The following is a 19,127-nucleotide window of genomic DNA, read 5'->3' on the forward strand; positions in this document are numbered from 1 at the left end:
CAAACCGTCTAGCCACTTTAAAAGCTCATTTTATGGCATGAGCTAAAGAATGAGTTAGATCTAAAGTTCAAATGGACCCCACTATTTAAAATAGTGAATAGTGACCTCCACCATTTAAACTTCTTAAGAGCCATAGCAGTTTCCACTTGTCTTTGGGTATGGTCCATTTGATATACATTTGGGGCCCATTGGTGTGGCCCATTTGATGTACATTTGGGGCCCATTGGTGTGTCCCATTTGATGTACCTAGCAGGTGGAGGTGAAGTTCCTCAGTCATGTGGTGATGAGGCAAGGTGTCGCAGTGGACTCCTTGAATATTGATGTCGTGCGTCAGTAGGGCCAGCCCACGAATGCATCCGAGATCCACAGTTTTCTTGGTTTGGTGGGCTACTACCGACGTTTTATTGAGAGATTCACCCGCATTGCAGCCCCATTAACTAGGTTGACCCGGAAGGGTGCCGAGTTCGTTTGGAGCGACGCTTGTGAGCAGACATTTATGGAGCTGAAGGACCACCTTACATCCGCTCCTGTCCTCACTCTTTCCTCTAGGAGTGATAGATTTGTTGTATTTAGCGATGCCTCGCGAATTGGCTTGGGTGCTGTCCTGATGTAGCACGGAGAGCCGGTGGCTTATGCATCTTGTCAGCTCAAGGTCCATGAGCTAAACTACCCCACACATGATTTGGAGTTGGCAGCAATTGTCTTCGCACTTAAGGTGTAGAGGCACTATCTTTATGGGGTGAGGTTCGAGGTCTTCTCCGACCACAAGAGCTTAAAGTATCTGTTCTCTCAGTCCGAGTTGAACATGAGGCAGAGGCCTTGGATGGAGCTCCTGAAGGACTATGATTTTGATCTTCAATACCGCCCGGGTAAGGTGAACGTAGTGGCGAATGCCCCTAGCCGTCAGACATAAGGCCTGGTGGCGCACATAATGATTTAAGAGTGGAGGATGCTTAAGGATGTGTCTGTATTTGACTTCGAGATCGGTTGGTAGTCTTCTATTGTGCAGTTATCGAGCTTGTCGATTCAACCCTCTCTTATCGCAAGGGTGATCGAGGCTCAGCAGGCAGATGAGTCATTGCAGGATTACCGATCAGAGGCAGCATCTGAGAGTCAGTCAAACTGGCAGATTGGTTCTGATGGTGGACTTCATTTCAGAGGTCGATTATGTGTCCCGGATATTCCTGAGTTGTGCAGAGATCTTATGACCGAGGCACATCGATCACGATTCTCTATCCACCCTTGCTCGACAAAGATGTATCGCGATATGAGACGTCAGTATTATTGGGCGGGGATGAAGCGCTAGATCACCAGTTTTGTAGCTGAGTGTGACACATGCCAGCATGTCAAGGCTGATCATCAAAGACCCCCGGGTCCCTTGCAGTTATTGAACGTCCCGATGTGGAAGTGGGAGCACGTATCTACCGATTTTATCATGGGTTTGCCGAGGACTCAGCGCGGTCACGATGCCATCTAGGTTGTCATCGATCGTTTGACGAAGTCGGCACATTTTCTTATAATTCGTGCGACCTGGACTTTGGACCAGCTTACAGGGTTATTCATCGATGAGATTGTGAGATTGAACGGCGTTCTTGTTTCGATCGTTTCTGACCGAGACCCGATGTTCACGTCTCAGTTTTGGAGGAGCTTTCAGACGACGATAGGGTCTGTTTTGCAGCTCAGCACCGCGTATCATCCACAGACCGATGGGCAGGGCAAGAGAGTCAACCAGATCCTTGAGGATATGCTTTAGGCTTACGTGATTGATTTCTCGGGTAGCTGGGATGAGCACCTGCGATTGGCTAAGTTCGCTACAACAACAGCTATCAAGCGACCATTGGCATGGCTCCTTTTGAGGCATTATATGCAAACCATGCAAATCTCTGAGTTATTGGACCAAGTTGGAGAGCGGCATCTCATAGGTCCCGAGCTTGTGTAGCAGACATTAGAGGTTATCGATATCATCAGGCAGAGGATGCTCATAGCTCATAGCCGACGGAAGAGTTTTACTGACCGGCGGCGTCATCCCTTAGAGTTTGTCGTTAGGGACCATGTGTATCTCAAGGTCTCACCCATGAAGGGTGTGGTTCATTTTAGAGCGAAGGACAAGTTTGCCCCGAGATTTATAAGACCTTTCGAGATCACCGGGCGCGTTGGCACCGTGGCTTATCAACTTGCCTTGCCATCTCATTTGTCTGGCGTCTACAATATTTTTCATGTCTCTATGTTAAGGAAGTGTGGGTCAGACATCATGTCTGTTATTGATTGGCAGCCGTTGGAGGTTCGTGAGGACGCTTCTTACATTAAGCAGCCTATTCGTATCCTCGATCGGAAGGAGCAGGTCCTTCGGACCAAGGTCATTCCCTTGGTGAAGGTGTAATGGGGTCATCATAGTGTGGATGAAGCGTCTTAGAAGCGCGAGGCGGAGATTCGAGAGCGTTATCCCCAACCTTTCGATGATTAATTGTATGATGTATTGTGTTTTGATTATATATGATATTATATTTCCTATTTCTTTATAAGTTGTGTTTAGCTACGATGATCGTATAAATTTTGAGGATGAAATTTTTATTAGGTGGGGAGAGCTATAAGGCCCATATCCTAGTCTGTACTATTCCGTCGACTTTCGCGATCCTTTCCATTGAAGTCCGGCTATCCACGACCTATAATCGATGTTTGCATGTGACCCTAAGTCATATCCTGTAAATTTGAGTCGGCTTAATCCAAGACTTGTACCATTACGACTGCACCGTCACCGCGGTTCCAACGCCGTGACTCGAGCACCAATCCGATACCCAAGCTAGAAGATGTGAGCCGGCATTTATTTCGAAGAAACGCCTCGCGCTTGTAATCCTAAGAGAATCTTTACAACATGTCCCATCAATCAATCAATCAATCAATAAATCAAAGTAGACACCCATACTTTCTTTCTCCACAAGTCAAGCAACCACTAAGTCAACTATCTCTCACCCTCTCTCTTACACACCCATACTTGTCAAGTACACTATTACCTTACATCCATCACTCACATCCATCACCTCTCTCTTACAACCATCCCTTTTCTCTCTCATTTCTCAACACAAATTCCAAGCTAGCAAGAGAAGTGCACGTCCATGCATTCGAAGACAGAAAAGTGATTTTGGTGGCCCACCTCCCCATCCCCAAAACCTTCATCCTAGCCATTCATTTCTCATCTTCCACCATCAAAGTGACACACAAAGAGCTCAGCTTTCCAACAGACCAAGAAGATCAAACGGTGGGTGCTTATTAGACTAGATTTTTCATATTTTGATGATGGGCTAAGTGAGGCCTACCGATTGATATGGATCTCACTTTGGACCCTAGGTGGGGCTGATGGCCCACCTTAATCCTCATGATCATTCCATGATGGGGCTGTTCTCCATGGACCCCATCATGATGTTTATATTCCTTGCATAAAAAGTGGTCATCTAGACCGTCCATTTTGGGTGGAGAAGTAATGTCCACCGTTGATCTTTGATTTGGTAGGCCCACATGTATTGAGACCCACTTGATGGATAATTGAATGCAAGGGAGGGATCATAGTGGCGGAGCCCTCCATCACACATGTCCCGTCTCTCTCTCTCTCTCTCTCTCTCTCTCTCTCTCTCTCTCTCTCTCTTTCCCTTTTCTTTGTGATGATGTAGTTGTGTGGCCCACTCGGATGGACCCCACTTTGATGTATGTATTTCCCGTGCCATCCAACCCTTCCTTTTGGTGGCCCACATCCATAGGTGGGGCCCACATCAAATGTATGTATCATGCCCAAACCATCCAACGTCCAAGGACGCTGGATGTGAACTGGGAAAACACAAATATTAGCTTGATTCATAAGCTTTTGGATGGGCCACTTGTGTCGGCCCCACATTGACGTATGAATTCAATCCAAGTCGTCCATCTTTTTCCCCACCTCATTTTAGGCATTGAGCCGAAAAATGAAGCTGATCCAACCTTCTGGTGGGCCACAACACAGGAAAATGGGATTTCTACCGTTGAAAAACCACCTGATGTTTCTATACTCCAAAACACCTCGAATATTGGGCTTTTTGGCTTGTCTTGAGCTATAGGAAGCAGTGGACGGAGTGGATTCTTCTGACGTGGACCCCACGCCTGGAAAACATAGAAAAAAACAAGATTTAAAAAAAATATATATGCAGTAGACGCTGCTGCTATAAGAGGCGCGCAGGCAGCGCCTGCGACGTTAGGCGGACGGATAGCGGGACCCACGGTCCAGCCGTGAGCCCCACCATGAGTGTGTTATTTATCCACTCCATGTATTCAGTGGGCCCCTTCCTGAAGTTGACACCCTCCCCCCCTTTTCAAAAATCAGCCATGTATATGACTCAAGTGGCACACATCATAGGAAACAGCAGGGATTGAGCGTCTGCCATTGAAACCCTTTTTGGTTATAGAAGTTTTGCGTTAATACGAAATTTGTTTTTCCTGTTCATCTAGGACCGTGTGACCTTGTAAATGGTTGGATGGTAAATAAATATTATGGTGGCCCCATGTGGGACCCACCAATGATGTATGTGTTCATTCACACCGCCCATAGTGGACGGTGCAACCCACAGTGAATCTCACCACGTCGTCCAATGGTGGACGGTGGGACCCCAATGATGCATGTGTTCTCACCACACCATCCACTATTTGGACGGTGGGGCCCACCATGATGCATGTGCTGCATCCAAACCATCCAACCACTTTGAAAGCTCATTTTGTGGCATGAGCTAAAGATTGAGTCAGATCTAAAGTTCAAGTGGACCCCACTATTTAAAATAGTGGACAGTGACCTCCACCATTTAAACTTCTTAAGAGCCATAGCAGTTTCCACTTGTCTTTGGGTATGGTCCATTTGATATACATTTGGGGCCCATTGGTGTGGCCCATTTGATGTACATTTGGGGCCCATTGGTGTGGCCCATTTGATGTACATTTGGCTCAGGTGAGGTGGCCCATTGTGATGTGTTCTAAGGCCCATGGGTTATGGCCCATTGCAATGTGCATAAGGCCCATTGGTGCGGCCCATTGATGTGGCCCACTTGATGAATATAAGGCCCACGTGATATGGCTCATTTGATGTATTTAAGGCCCAATGGGATATACCTAAGGTCCATTGTAATGTGTGATTCCATCATGGTTTATGTAATGGTATTTATGGCGAGCGGTGCCTTGGGAACAATGATGGTTTGACGTCCACATTATAAGTATAATGTTGGTTAAATGTCCGCATTACGACTCTCCTTAGGGCCGATTGATAGGCCCATACTTATTGATCATTCATCACCTTATAACACGCTTAGTATAATTTCATGACTCATGTCATACGCATCATATGTATGCTTGATATGAGGAATGTTTGATCATAGCATAAGCCGTTGGGCTGAAACATTTACGGGACTCCTTATAAGATGGAGTGCCCCACATGAGCACGTGGTACACGCAGGATTGTTGCATAGCTGACAGTGTGACTCATGCATTTCACATTGTGTGTCATGATCACTGCATGCCCTAGTGACATCAAGGTCGTGGCCTCCACAGGCACATCGTGGATGGTTGTATCGAATACCGAAAATATTAGCTCTAGCATTGTGGACACTTAGGATGTCCTTGGGTGAAAATTTCAGAACTTTTTTGGTACCAGGAGATGCTCCAACGTCTAAACCGAGTGGATACACGAGTGCCCGAGTGCCGAATACCAATAGGTCACGTCTCCCACTGTGTCGTGGTCGATTGGAAGGGGGTGTGGCCTTATCCGCCTGAGTGAGGGGGCTATAAGCTAGGCTGAGTTTGACCAGCTCGCAAATGAGTCTGCTATCGACGAGTCGGGTAGGTATTGGCAGGTTACTAGCCAGGCGGATAGTGTGGTCTTTTCCACTTGCTTGGCTGTGCAGCTAGGGAGGAGGCAGTCAGTGTGAAGTGTATTAGACCCCGGTGATATCCAGAGAGGAACTATACTAATATGTGTACTTGATGAGGACTGACATGCTTGCTTTGCATCTCGCATATGACATTTCGCTACATAGGCCTCGCATCGCATGGCCTTGGTATGGCCGATAGCATTCATGTCTTGCATCATATAGCTTTGGTACAACTGATAGCATTCATGTACTTACCGCATATTTCTGCATTACTCTAATATTGTACACTTGACACTTGCCTTGCGCACACACTTACACTACCCTCTAAGCTTTTGTAAGCTTATGCACGACCGTTGCGTACAGGTGGCATTGGATCGCAGCAGCACTGAGGTAGGAGCACACATCAAATCATTTTGGAGTTTTTGATCACCCTGTATTTCCCTTTCCACATTGTACTTAAAGTTTTTGATATAGTAGATATGTGGTGATGTTGTTTTGTGATTTGGCTATGCTTGTAATTATGCTCCATTATAAAGAAAAAAAAAAGAATAATTCATACTGAAAATCCTCCTTGTCGGATCCTAGTATCGGAATCGAGCATGTGAGTGCCGGGATCTGAGAATGGGGTACTATGAAGGCTGTTGGCGCCGGATTCGGCGATCGGGAATTTTGTGAGCTCATTTTCCGAGTTTGGGGCGTGACAAAATGTCAGGTGGACCACACCATAGAAAATAACGGTGATTGAATGCACACTACACCGTAGGAAATAACGTGATTGAGTGGACACTATTAAAAATTTCGTAAGCCCCACTGTAATGCCCTCAGTAATGCTTGTTTGCCATTAACTCGTTGATAAAGTCATGTAGACCTGGACGAAGAGAAAAGGCACCTATCATTTTTATTCAAAAATTTCATTCCTTAAAATAAGTCTGCAAAACGGATGTACGGCATGATATACATGCAGGAAGCAGATTGGCTGGTGTACCACACGCCAGCTGTATAGCTGATGTGTTAACGTTAGCAAGTTTTGTGCATCCCATCATGAGGCAGCTCGTCTTAAGGCTTGAGCCGAAAAATAAGACAAATATAAAGATCAATTGGACCACACCACAAAAAGCAATGGCGGATTGAACGTCTACCATTGAAACGATTTTGGGGGTCACAGAAGTTTAGGATCAATATGAAATTTGTTTTTCCTCTTTATCCATGTATTTTTTTACCTTATTAACAGAATGGATGGAAAATAAAAGTTATAGTGGGCCCTATGAAATTTTTAACGGTGAAAATCATTATCATCACTGCTATTTTTGGTGTGGTCCATTTAAGATTTAGATATGATTTATTTTATTTTTATCTAATACTCTAAAATGATCTCGAAAAATGGATGAGCGGTGTGGATATAATAAATACATCATTGCGAGGCTCATGTAACTTTGATCTCCTTTAAATCGTTCGTACAACTTGGAGATCAAGGAGCTATATAGCTGGTGTGTGGTACACTATCCAATTTGCTTCCTTGAGGGAAGCGGTGTGTGGTACACTAGCGAGGGAAGCGGATTGGTTAGTGTACCATAGACTGGCTATATAGCTGCCGTAGGTATGTGTCGTGAGAAGACCAGACCAACACTAATGCTCCTCGAGCTCCTAGTTGTATTAACGATTCAAAAGAAATCAAAGTTACATGGGCCTCACAATGATATATTTATTATATCCACACTGTTCATCCATTTTTCGAGATTATTTTAGAGTATTAGATTAAAAATAAAAAATAAAAAATCATATCCAAATTTTAAATGGACCACACCAAGAATAGCAGCGATGATAATGATTTTCACGGTTAAAAAAGTTGTAGGTCCCACCATAATGTTTATTTTCCATCCAATTTGTTAATAAGGTCAAAAATACATGGACGAAGAAGAAAAACAAATTTTATATTGATCTGGAACTTCTGTGACTCAAAAAGGGTTTCAATGGAAGACGTTCAAATCCCCCATTGCTTTTTTCATTGTGGTCTACTTGATAGTTAGGTCTATCTTATTTTTTGTCTCAAGCATTAAGACAAGCTCGCAAAATGGATGGACAGTTTGGATATAACATATACCTCATGATCAAGCTCACAAAACTTGTTAACGTCAATACAACAGCTGTATAATTGTCATAAGGTACCCCAGCTAATCCGCTTCCCTACTCTAGCTGAGTTGCACCTTCAAAGCACGTCAAAGTTACATAGTCCCACAATGATTTATTTACCATACTCAGATCATTTGAAGGCAGGACGTAAAAAATGATCATATTCAAAGCTCAAGTGGACCACACCACAAATAGCAGTGGGACAATAATTCTCACCGTTTTAACATTCGTGAGGCCCATCTCAACGTTTATTTTCCATCCAATCTATTCATAAGGTCAAGTGACCAGGTTTCAATGGTAGACGTCCAATCTCCTGCTGCTTTTTGCAATGTGGCCCACTTGATCTTTGAATTCTGTCTTATTTTATGCTGAAGCCTTCCCACGAGCTCCCCAAATGGACGGACGATGGGACCACATAACTTGGTGACGTCATGTATTTGGTACACCACCCAATCCGCTTCCATCATTTTAGGATAAGGGCAGTAAGAAGTCACATCCAAGGCCAAGTGGATTTCCTGCGAAAAATAGTTGTTAGACGCAATGCATCAAAAAAAAACTTTAATAATAATAATAATAGTGCGATCACTGTCCTTTCGTAACATTTTTTATTTGCAGGAAGCGACAAGCATCCCAAGAGAATCTTTTTTGTACACAGAGGAGAGAGAATAGCGGGTTCCAGTCAGATACTTTTGACTTGCTACCGTTTAATCGACCAGCTTTACCTCACTGCTGGCGCAGCGGCTAAACAGTGAATGCGAGTGTGGTGTACATGCGCGTCCAAAAAGAAATTACATGATACATTCACAAGTAAAATGAAACGGTGTACACACCTTTCAATTCTTACAGTGGGACAAATGGGTGTGTAATCCAGATTGCTGGTGTGTTTTTTTCCCACACTTAATGGACCATTTGTCTAAATTTTGGTTAATATATGGCCTAGCCAATGGAAGTTTAAGAAAAGAAAAATTCACGGTTCAAAATAAACAGAAAGAAGTAATCTTAAAATTGACCACTTATTTATTGTAGCGAGGGATTATCAGGGCATGCTCCATCCACTGTGGAACTCGCGGGATACATAGTTAACCGGGAAAAAAAAAAACCAAGATCGTACCATGGCCATCGTATAACTTTCCTCTTGATCATCGTTTCGCTGGAGTGAGAATGGCATTGATGAGGGCTGTTTCGGGACCGTGGATTTGGAACTCCTGGATTTGAGACCCATTGTATTAGATATCGTCCTATTATGTTTCACCCATATATTATTGGGAATCAACTTTAATCCAAAAGTAGCTATACATAGTATATTTACATGGGTTTGAATTTAATTATTAAATTAACTTTAATATCTTTAATTAGTGAATGTATGTAATTTTTAATTTAATGATTGCAGTATGTCCAATGAAATCTATAATTTATTTGAAAATGATGAAATTACAAGTCTCAAATGGGTAACAAGTATAAAATCATGTCCGAGTGACTAACCAATGATTTTTAAGGGTTGATTTATATGCATAACGTCTGGATGAGACATAATAGTGATGCAACTGATAATCTAATTGTTTTGGGACATCATTAATCGCACAACTGTCTAATTGGATAATAGTAAGGTATGATACATGTTACACATAGAAATCTTGAAAGGATTTTGAATGTAATCCAAGTTCTTAATGTGTATTTCACTCCCTTTTTAAGGGGATCTGAGACACCCTCGATTTGATACCCTCAGTTAGTACCAAACAATCTAGAGATTTAAAATCCATGGTGCCTAACGACCCCTTAGACCGCATTTAACCGTTGCATTTTTGTTTACTGCCCATGACACGGTCTACTCTATATCCACCGATCTGCCGGTGGCAGTAATGTTCCACGTTTAAGTTTCCAACTATATTTCATCTAATAAAGTCCTATCCATCGTTTGGGCAGATCGGATTTGAACTAGATGCCACGGGTATAATAGGCGTTTAAGTAGCCATGCGGTGCATTATAACCTACACCTGGTGAGAATAAGGTCTTATACTTAAATCTGACCGTCTCGGGATGTGCAAGCTGTATGATGACAGTGTCAGGACCATCTTTAGACTTTTTCCCCTTCTCTGCTTTTCCCTGTTCCGCTTTTCCACCTCCCATTGCCTGCAGTTACGGTAGTCCGGGGGATTATTAAAAATTGTAATTGTTTAAACTTCGGGCTTTTTACCACCGTAAACGGCGGCGTTTCTAAAGGCTCCTAAACTTTCCTTCCAAGGTTAAACCACTGGCTTTTTTTGGACAAAATTACCCCAGTTTCTATGATCATTTCTACGATCATCTCTCTTCTCTACCTGTGCATAACTCCATTTTTTAAACGAAAATACTGCTGCCTTAGTCGCACCATCCATTTTCCTTAAAACTACATTGCATGCTTACACCCCCGTTAAGATGAAAATATCACTGTCAAGATGAAAATGTTACCTTCATCAAAGAAAGCACGCACTACAGGTATATTTTAATAAATTGCTCTAAACCCTAAATTGAAAAAAATTATTATGGGCTGTTGAAGTTTTGGATCAAGATTGTATCGTTGTTTTCCATTCATCTATGTCTACATCATCCTATGAACATGATGAATGTCAAATAAAATATCACTGTGGGGCCTAGCTAGGTTTCGACGGTGGAAATGATTATCCCCACTGTTTCTTGTGGTATGATCAACTTGATCTTTGGATATGCTACGATTTTGGGCTCAACCCCTTGAATTAGATGGGAAAACAGATGGACGTCATGGATAGTCTACATACAGTCAAGGCGGGCCCAACTCAGTTTACTCAGTATGATAAGAACATACTGAGCAATATGATTTCCAAATTATGAGAGTTCTTGGTCTATTTGACATACTTTTCAGCCAATTTGCTCGAGTTGTCGGTAAAATTGTCGGTGCATAATTGGTGAAATTGCCTGAGCAATTAATGGAATTGACAGAGAAATCATAAAAAAAAATGAATGGGAACTTTCACAAATTGATGTAGTGCTCGATAAATTTCGTGAACTGCTCGGCCAATTTCATCGAAGTACTCATCGAATTTCATGTGAAGTTCGGTTAATTACATGTTAGGCTCATTTAATTTCATTTGAAGCTTACTCAATTTGAAGTTATCCTCGCTCAATTTCATGTGAAGCTCGCTCAATTCTATGTGAGCCTCGCTTAATTTCACTTGAAGCTCTCTCAATTTCATGTTTGCCTCACTCAATTTCAAGTTACCCTTGCTCAATTTCATGTTTACCTTGCTCAATTTCAAGTTAGGCTCATTCAATTTCATTTGAAGCTCGCTCAATTTCATGTTTGGCTTGCACAATTTCAAGTTAGCCTCGCTCAATTTCATGTTAGGCTTGTTCAATGTCATTTGAAGCTCACTCAATTTCATGTTAGCCTCGCTCAATTTCATGTTTTCCTCGCTCAATTTCAAGTTAGGCTCATTCAATTTCATTTGAAGCTCGCTTAATTTTATATTTGCGTCGCTCAATTTCATGTTTGCCTCACTCAATTTCAAGGCAGGCTCATTTAATTTCATTTAAAGCTCACTTAATTTCATGTTTGCCTCGCTCAATTTCAAGTTAGACTCGTTCAATTTCATTTGAAGCTCGCTCAACTTCTTGTTTGTCTCGCTCAATTTCATTTGAAGCTTGCTCAATTATTTCATGTTTTCCTAGCTTAATTTCAAGTTAGGCTCGTTCAATTTCCCATGAGGCTCGCTCGACTTCATGTCTTCCTTTGCTTAATTTCATATTAGGCTCATTCAATTTCATGTGAAGCTCGCTCAATTTCATGTTTTCCTCACTCAATTTCAAGTTAGCCTCGCTCAATTTCATTTTAAGCTCATTCAGTATCATTTGAAGCTTGCTCAATTTCATGTTAACCTTGCTCAATGTCAAGTTAGGCTCATTCAATTTCAAGTTAACCTCGCTCAAGTTCGTATTAGGCTCGCTCAATTTCATGTTAGTCTCGCTCAATTTCATTTGATGCTCGCTCATGTTTGCCTCGCTCAATTTCAAGTTAGCCTCGCTCAATTTCATGTTAGGCTTATTTAATGTCATTTGAAGCTCGCTCAATTTCATATTATCCTCACTCAATTTCCTTTGAAGCTCGCTCAATTTCAAGTTAGCCTCGCTCAATTTCATGTCAGGCTCATTCAATTTCATTTGAAGTTTGCTTAATTTCAAGTTAGCCTCGCTCAAGTTCATGTTAGGCTCGCTCAATTTTATGTTAGCCTCGCTCAATTTCCTTTAAAGCTCGCTTATGTTTGCCTCGCTCGATTTCAAGTTAGCCTCGCTCAATTTCATGTTAGGCTCTTTCAATTTCATTTGAAACTCACTCAATGTTATGTTATCCTCGCTCAATTTCATGTTATCCTTGCTCAATTTTCTTTGAAGCTCGCTTAATTTCAAGTTACCCTCACTTAATTTCATGTTAGGCTCGTTCAATTTCATTTGAAGCTCACTCAAATTGATGTTAGCCTTGCTCAGTTTTATATTAGCCTCACTCAATTTCATGTTAGCCTCGCTCAATTTCAAGCTAGGCTCGTTCAATTTCATGTTAAGCTCGTTCAATTTCCTTTGAGGCTTGCTCAATTTCATATTAGCCTTGCTCAATTTCATTTGAAGCTTGCTCAATTTCACTTGAGGCTCGTTCAATTTCATTTGAAGCTCGCTTAAATTCATCGAGTGCATGATTGATATAAATTATTTCTAATTTTTTACACTATGCTTCACAAAATTAACTATTGAACTTTATTTTTGATATGTTTTGCAATTCATTCTTGTAGGTGACGATTCTTTTGCTGGATTCCCAAACTCATCATCCAAGTGTTCACTAAAATGGTGGTTTGATACGGTGAGGTGTGGGTTGAAGAAGCATCATAGTCAGCTAAATCTTTTTAGGCAATCCCCATTTTCTTTTTTGTTGCACATTTCATCTTTTAGATTTATAGGAGCTTTATTTCACCTTCTTTTTGTAAGATATAAAGGTGATCTTGTGATGGGGGACACCTTTGAAATTCATAGAGATGGACTTCGCCATTATAATGGGGCTTAATACTGGAGAGCTTACTATACCGAAAATTAATCCCATTATAAAGACAATAAGAGATTAGTACTTTAAAGAATATCCAATTTTAAATAAACATTTAAGAGAAGTATTTAAAAAATAGTTGACACCAATAACCATAAGGATGTCGTGAAGGTTACCCTAATTATGTGTGTAGAGTGGTTTGTTAGGAGAACTTGTTCACAACCCCAAGTGTAGGGTCGTGATGCGGTAATAATCTCAGTGAGACCAAGGTCGAATCCACGGAAAATAATCTCGTGAGTAATTCTGAAAGCAACTAGAAGTAGAACTAGAAGAAAATGTGAATCTAAACCTGGAAGTGTAGAGAGAGTAATTGTGAATTATTTAACTAAAACTTGAAAATTCAAAGGTGAGAACTAGGGTTTCTAAGGATCCACTTATAGAGATCAGGGATATCTATGCTTGATTCAAGAACACAACTAGAATCAGTGTCCTATCTTATCTAGTTGGAAGATATCTCAGTAAAACTAAATTTGAACTTCCGTTGACCTAATTTTCAATGGATGAGAGGTGTGAGAACTGGAAGTGATTCCATCACAAAACCATGCCCAGAAGACAATGGCTCACAATAGGATGTACCAATCTCATAACCAAACATAAGAGAATTATGAAGATTAGAAGGGATTCTATCATCCAACCATGCCCAAGGGACGATGGTGAATAATAGGATTTGCTAATTTCAGAATCTCAAAATATGACAAGAGATACCCAAAGCTATCACAGATTTATTGTAATTTTAGTCACAACAAACCATTAAAAATTAAAAGTATTTCTTAAATATCAAAATAGAATCAAAGAGAGTTCAACTTAAACACGAATCAAAGTAACATAAAACATCCCATCACGTTACAAGCTTCACCTCTTAGCCCTAGCTAAAGGTTTAGCCAATCATAGACATGATAGGATGTAAAACCCTAGAAGAAAGCATGAAAAACTAAGGAAGAAGAAGAACGCTTGGCGACGACTCTACATGCTTTTGTTCCTCTCCTCAAACCCTAGATAATGCCCAGGGGTGCCCTGGGGACTCCTATTTATAGTTGTGCAACACTTCCTTTCGCACCTCTTTGGAAAAATCTGGAAACTGGCTCAAATTTATGCACTTTGCGTAACTTTACGCGATCTGCTCGATGACATCGAACAGGCTTCGATGTCATTGAAGGTATCCTTTATATGTGCTTTTTCCCCGCTTTTGTAGCTTCATCCAAACTCTATAACTTTCGATATCATCGAACTTACCTTCGATGTCATCGAAGAGGCCTTCGATGTCATCGAGCATTGTTCGAGGAATCGATAATGTGTCCAAAACAGTCCAGAGAATTAATCCAATTTCTTTAATAAATTCAATGTCATCGAAGAGACCCTCGATGTAATTGAGCAGGTCTTCGATGCCATCGAGGAGTGCTTCAAGTATTTGAAAATAGTGCCCAATGTCCAGCGAGTTTTGCCAAAATTCTAAAAAAAAATTTGATGTAATCGAGGAGGCCTTCGATGTCATTGAGCAGAACTTCGAGTCATCGAACAAGTTCTTGAGTCATCGAAAAATGTCTTTAATTTGTTCAGCGACCAACTCGATTTTCCTTCATAAATTTGATGTCATCAACCTGTGTTCGATGTCATCGAAGGGTAGCTTTGATGTCATTGAATGGTGATCGATGACACAGTCAATGTGAATTTTGCACTTGTTCTTTCGACTTCGTTCCTTCTCCACTTGGTTTTCTTGAATCTTGGGACCTTGAAATCTTCAATCTTTGTCTCTAAAGATCCATTCTTTGCCTTGGTGATCTTTGAGTGTCAAATCCATGCTTTTAGCACCTTTTCCAATCCAAGCTCTTAAATCACAACACAAACATGAGTAAAATAGGACATTAAGAAGTATCATGCTCATAAAACCAAGATATAAATGGGGTCCAATATGCAATATTCAACCCTCAACAGAACTGACACCAAAATCACGTGTAACATAGATTAAATTGACCTAGTCGACTCTATAAAAGACTTCTATAGCTATCCTTAGGGTAGATTGGCCCTCTACATAATGTCCCAAGGGGTCGAAGCTGCTGTGATGGTGTTGAGGCACAAAAAATATTCTTATCTTTCTATTGCACGAGTTGAAACCCTCCTATGGTGCACCTTTGGATAAGCGCTCCAGTCTCCATCTTTGTTGTGTGACATCTGGTATGGAGGAAGTGGTTGTGTACCACCTTGAATGAAGGATGGTTGTGTCTTGTCTTGAATAAAGGATGATTGGGCATTGTCTTGAATGAAGGATGGTTGGGCATTGCCTTGAATGAAGGATGGTTGTGTGTTACCTTGTATGAAGGGATAAGTGGTTGAACACCACTGTTTGAGGAGGGTTGGACGTTGTCTTGTATGAAAGGAAAGTGGTTTTGCGTCACTATTTGAGGAGTTCCTGACGTGTTGTTTGAAGGGAGAGTGGTTGAAAGCCACTATTTAAGGAGGGATGGACGTTGCCTTGTATGAAGGGAGAAGTGGTTAACACCACTAGTTAAGGAAGAAGGTTGGGGGGAGAAATGATGTTGTCCTCCCCTCCTCAGGAAATGGTGTTGAACGCCACTATTTAAGGAGGGGAGGAGCCTGGGAGGTCTATAAATACTCCTCCCCTCTCCTCATTTGAAGCAAGACGGAAGCTAGGAGAATGTTGTCTGCCCCTCTAGGAAAGCTGTTGTGCGCCGTTTGTTGTGCGCATTTTGAGTGGAGAAGGAATGAGGGTTGTGCGCATTTTAAGTGGAGAAAGAATAGGAGAGGTTGTGCGATGGTCTCTTATCCTAAGACCAAGCTTTGTGTGTCACTTTGTATGGCCCTTATCCTAAGAGGTTGTTTTGTGTGCCACTTTGCATGGGCAGTTGTCTTGAAGGATGGCTTTTACGCCACTTCTCAAGGAGTGCTTGTGCGCACTTGTCATGAAGGATGAAGGATGGCTTTGTGCGCCACTTTATATGCTACACTTTTCCTGAAGGATGGCTTTTGTGCCACTTCTTAAGGAGCTTGTGCACTCCTTGACTAAGAGGAAGCCCTCTGTGCCACTATTCAAGAAGGTTGTGCGCTCCTTATCTGAAAGGAAGCTCTCTATGCCACTATTAGAGGAACTCTTGTTGTGCGCTCTATGCTTCCTCATGATCCACTCATGTTGTGCACTCCCTACCTTCAGAGAAAGCTTGTGTGCTCCCACCTTCAGACAGATGACCTCCACACGTGTGGGAGGTCTATAAATACTCCTCTCCCATCTTCATTTGGAGAAGGCAGTGAGAGAGAGAAGTGAGAGAAGACAGAAATTGGAGAGTCTCAAGGAGCTCACAGAGGAGAAAGAAAAGTGGAGTATGATGAAATGGCCAAGCTATATGTCCTAGGAGGGGGGAATAGGACTATGCCAAATTTTAAGATAAATATAGCAAAAATATAGAAAGATAGAACTGAATAAATAAATCAATTTACACTGTTGAATGCTAGCTCAAAATATTGATTGTTCTAAGGACAACCATGCACCATAAAAATGGCAGGGCAACCTTACTAGAACAAATAGAGAAACTGAAGCTCAAAGTAATAAAGAGATAGCAAAAATATAATGTTGAAATGTAAATCTAAATTATTACAACATTCCCCACTGTGCTTGAAATGTAAAATTTACAACATTCACATCCACACATACATTCCACAATTTTAAATGATAAAAGATAGGTAATATGAATCACACATCCACAACACAAAGAATTATAGTGGTTCACCTGTGTGTTCACCAATTGTTAAACAACAGCTACACAGAATGCTACTCCACTCCTAATATCCTCACACAGGGGATATTAGCATTCACTGTCAAATAGGTTTTCACAGGTTCACCCAAAACCTTCACACTTGTGTCCTTTTCAACGGGCTTACACATTTAAAAAAACCCTCACTTCTGAGTTTTCTGGCTCTCCTCAGATAACCAACAACTTTGAGATTTTTCTGGCTTAACCTCAAATAAAACCAAACAATGTAAATTACACAAATTGTAAAATACCTAATTTTCTCCTTCGTTGCAGCAGCCCAGAAGAACCAAGTCAGAGTAGAGATTTGAATGACAAAGTTCAATGTCCAATACTCACTTTATAATGGTTCTAGGTTCTAATAGATTTTAAATTAAAACAGAAGGGCTGGCTCTAATTGATTTTAATTCTAGAAAAAGGAAAACAACAATTCCTCTTTTCAGATTAGATTGGAATACAAGAAACAAAATCAATTAAGAAAGCTAAAGAAAGAGAATATTAAATATGCACACTTAGCTTATATGGAGCACCGACTTATCTCTCGGAAGGCCGAATTAATTTAGCTTGAAGTTCTTCTTTTATTCTTAGATTCGTGCTCTATTTATAAGTGAGCAAATCATGCCTTCGACTGGTCTAAGGACCTCTACAACTGGTCGTAGAACCAACAGATATTTGAAAATTCGGGCGCATTAAGATTTGGTAGTTTCACGACTGGTCATAGGTTTCCTTCGACTGGTCTTAGGTCTCCTTCGACTAGTCATAAGTGGCCGAATTTCAACGCTGTTCTTTGAGTCGTAGGTCTACGACTGGTCAAAGATGCAATTGACACTGTTCCTACGACTGGTCAAACAGTCCCAAGGACTAGTCGAAGCCTAACAGAAAATTTTCAATTTTTGTAACAAACTTACGACTGATCCAGGAAATGTTTAAACAGGTCGAAGCAGTGCTAGGACTAGTCGAACAAAGTTCAGGACTAGTCTTAGAACAGACCAAACTCACTTATATAAAACATATGAATTATGTATCCAAAATGGCCTACTCTAAAGGTCAACTTAAGGTCAATCATACCTCAATAGTGAAGTAAGAACATTAAAACTTTAGAGACGAGTGACCTTTGAAAGTAAGGGAGCTTGAAGTCTTGATGCCGTTTAAACTTGAGAGCTTTTTGAGATCTTGAGATTGAACTTGAAAGCTTCTTGAGATCTTGAGGTTGAACTTGAAAGCTTCTTGAGATTCTTGACTTGTGAACAGTGCTTGTTAAACTAAGTTGATCTTGAGTAGAGTATTGTTCTTCACAGATGCAAGGTTCATAACAGTGTCTTTGACACCACACATTTGACAACAAACAGGGCTATAAACTATAGCACTTTCAATCTCCCCCTTTGTCAAATTAGTGACAAAACACACTTTCAAGATATGTTACATAACACAAAATATCTAATTAAAGAATCATGCACCAGTTGTTATCAACCGGCATCCTGCAGACTTGTAAATCAATATTCAGTCCACCTCTGCACACCTCTGCTCACACCTCTGCACATACTCCCCCTGAGAAACATACTCATAAAACACCATACAATACAATGCTACTCCCTCCTCATGACAACATTCATATCCATATACATATCCATAACATATCCATACTCCCCCTTTTTGTCACAATAGGACAAAGGAAGCACAGAACAGATGGCTGAGGAGAAATAATCAATGAGAAATATGAGAGGTAACTAGTCAAGATATGAGAACATAGCATAAGCAACACACATAATTCATAGACTAAGCTAAGTTAAAGAGAGTGACAAACTCAAAACTAGTTAGGAGTAATAAAGTTATTATAGACCGGTAATTTTAAAAATACTAATCTGACCCAGATGAAGGAGCAGGAATGGAAGGATCAAGTTGATGCATGCCTTTGTTCAAGCGCCTAAGATATTTGCGTATATATTTGAACTGTAAATCATGGGCAACAGACATGTTTTCCATCTTAACATTTAGATTCTCAACTTTATCTTCCAATGCACTCAGACGTGCATCAAATGGAGAAGGCTCATAATCTAGATCATTTCCAAAATTGAACTCAAGTTCTTCAAAAATATCATCCATGTTAATATCATCAGGAGGAAGATCACCAGCTTCTTCCTCATGTTCAGCTTCAGCACTGCCAACACCATCACCTTGGCCAGGAAAGAAATTCAGTTTCATTTTATTGATATTTGAATTGTTAAATATCAGATGATGAATAGGAGCCTCTCCAAC

Source organism: Magnolia sinica, chromosome 15, assembly GCF_029962835.1.
Source record: "Magnolia sinica isolate HGM2019 chromosome 15, MsV1, whole genome shotgun sequence".
Lineage (NCBI taxonomy): Eukaryota > Viridiplantae > Streptophyta > Magnoliopsida > Magnoliales > Magnoliaceae > Magnolia > Magnolia sinica.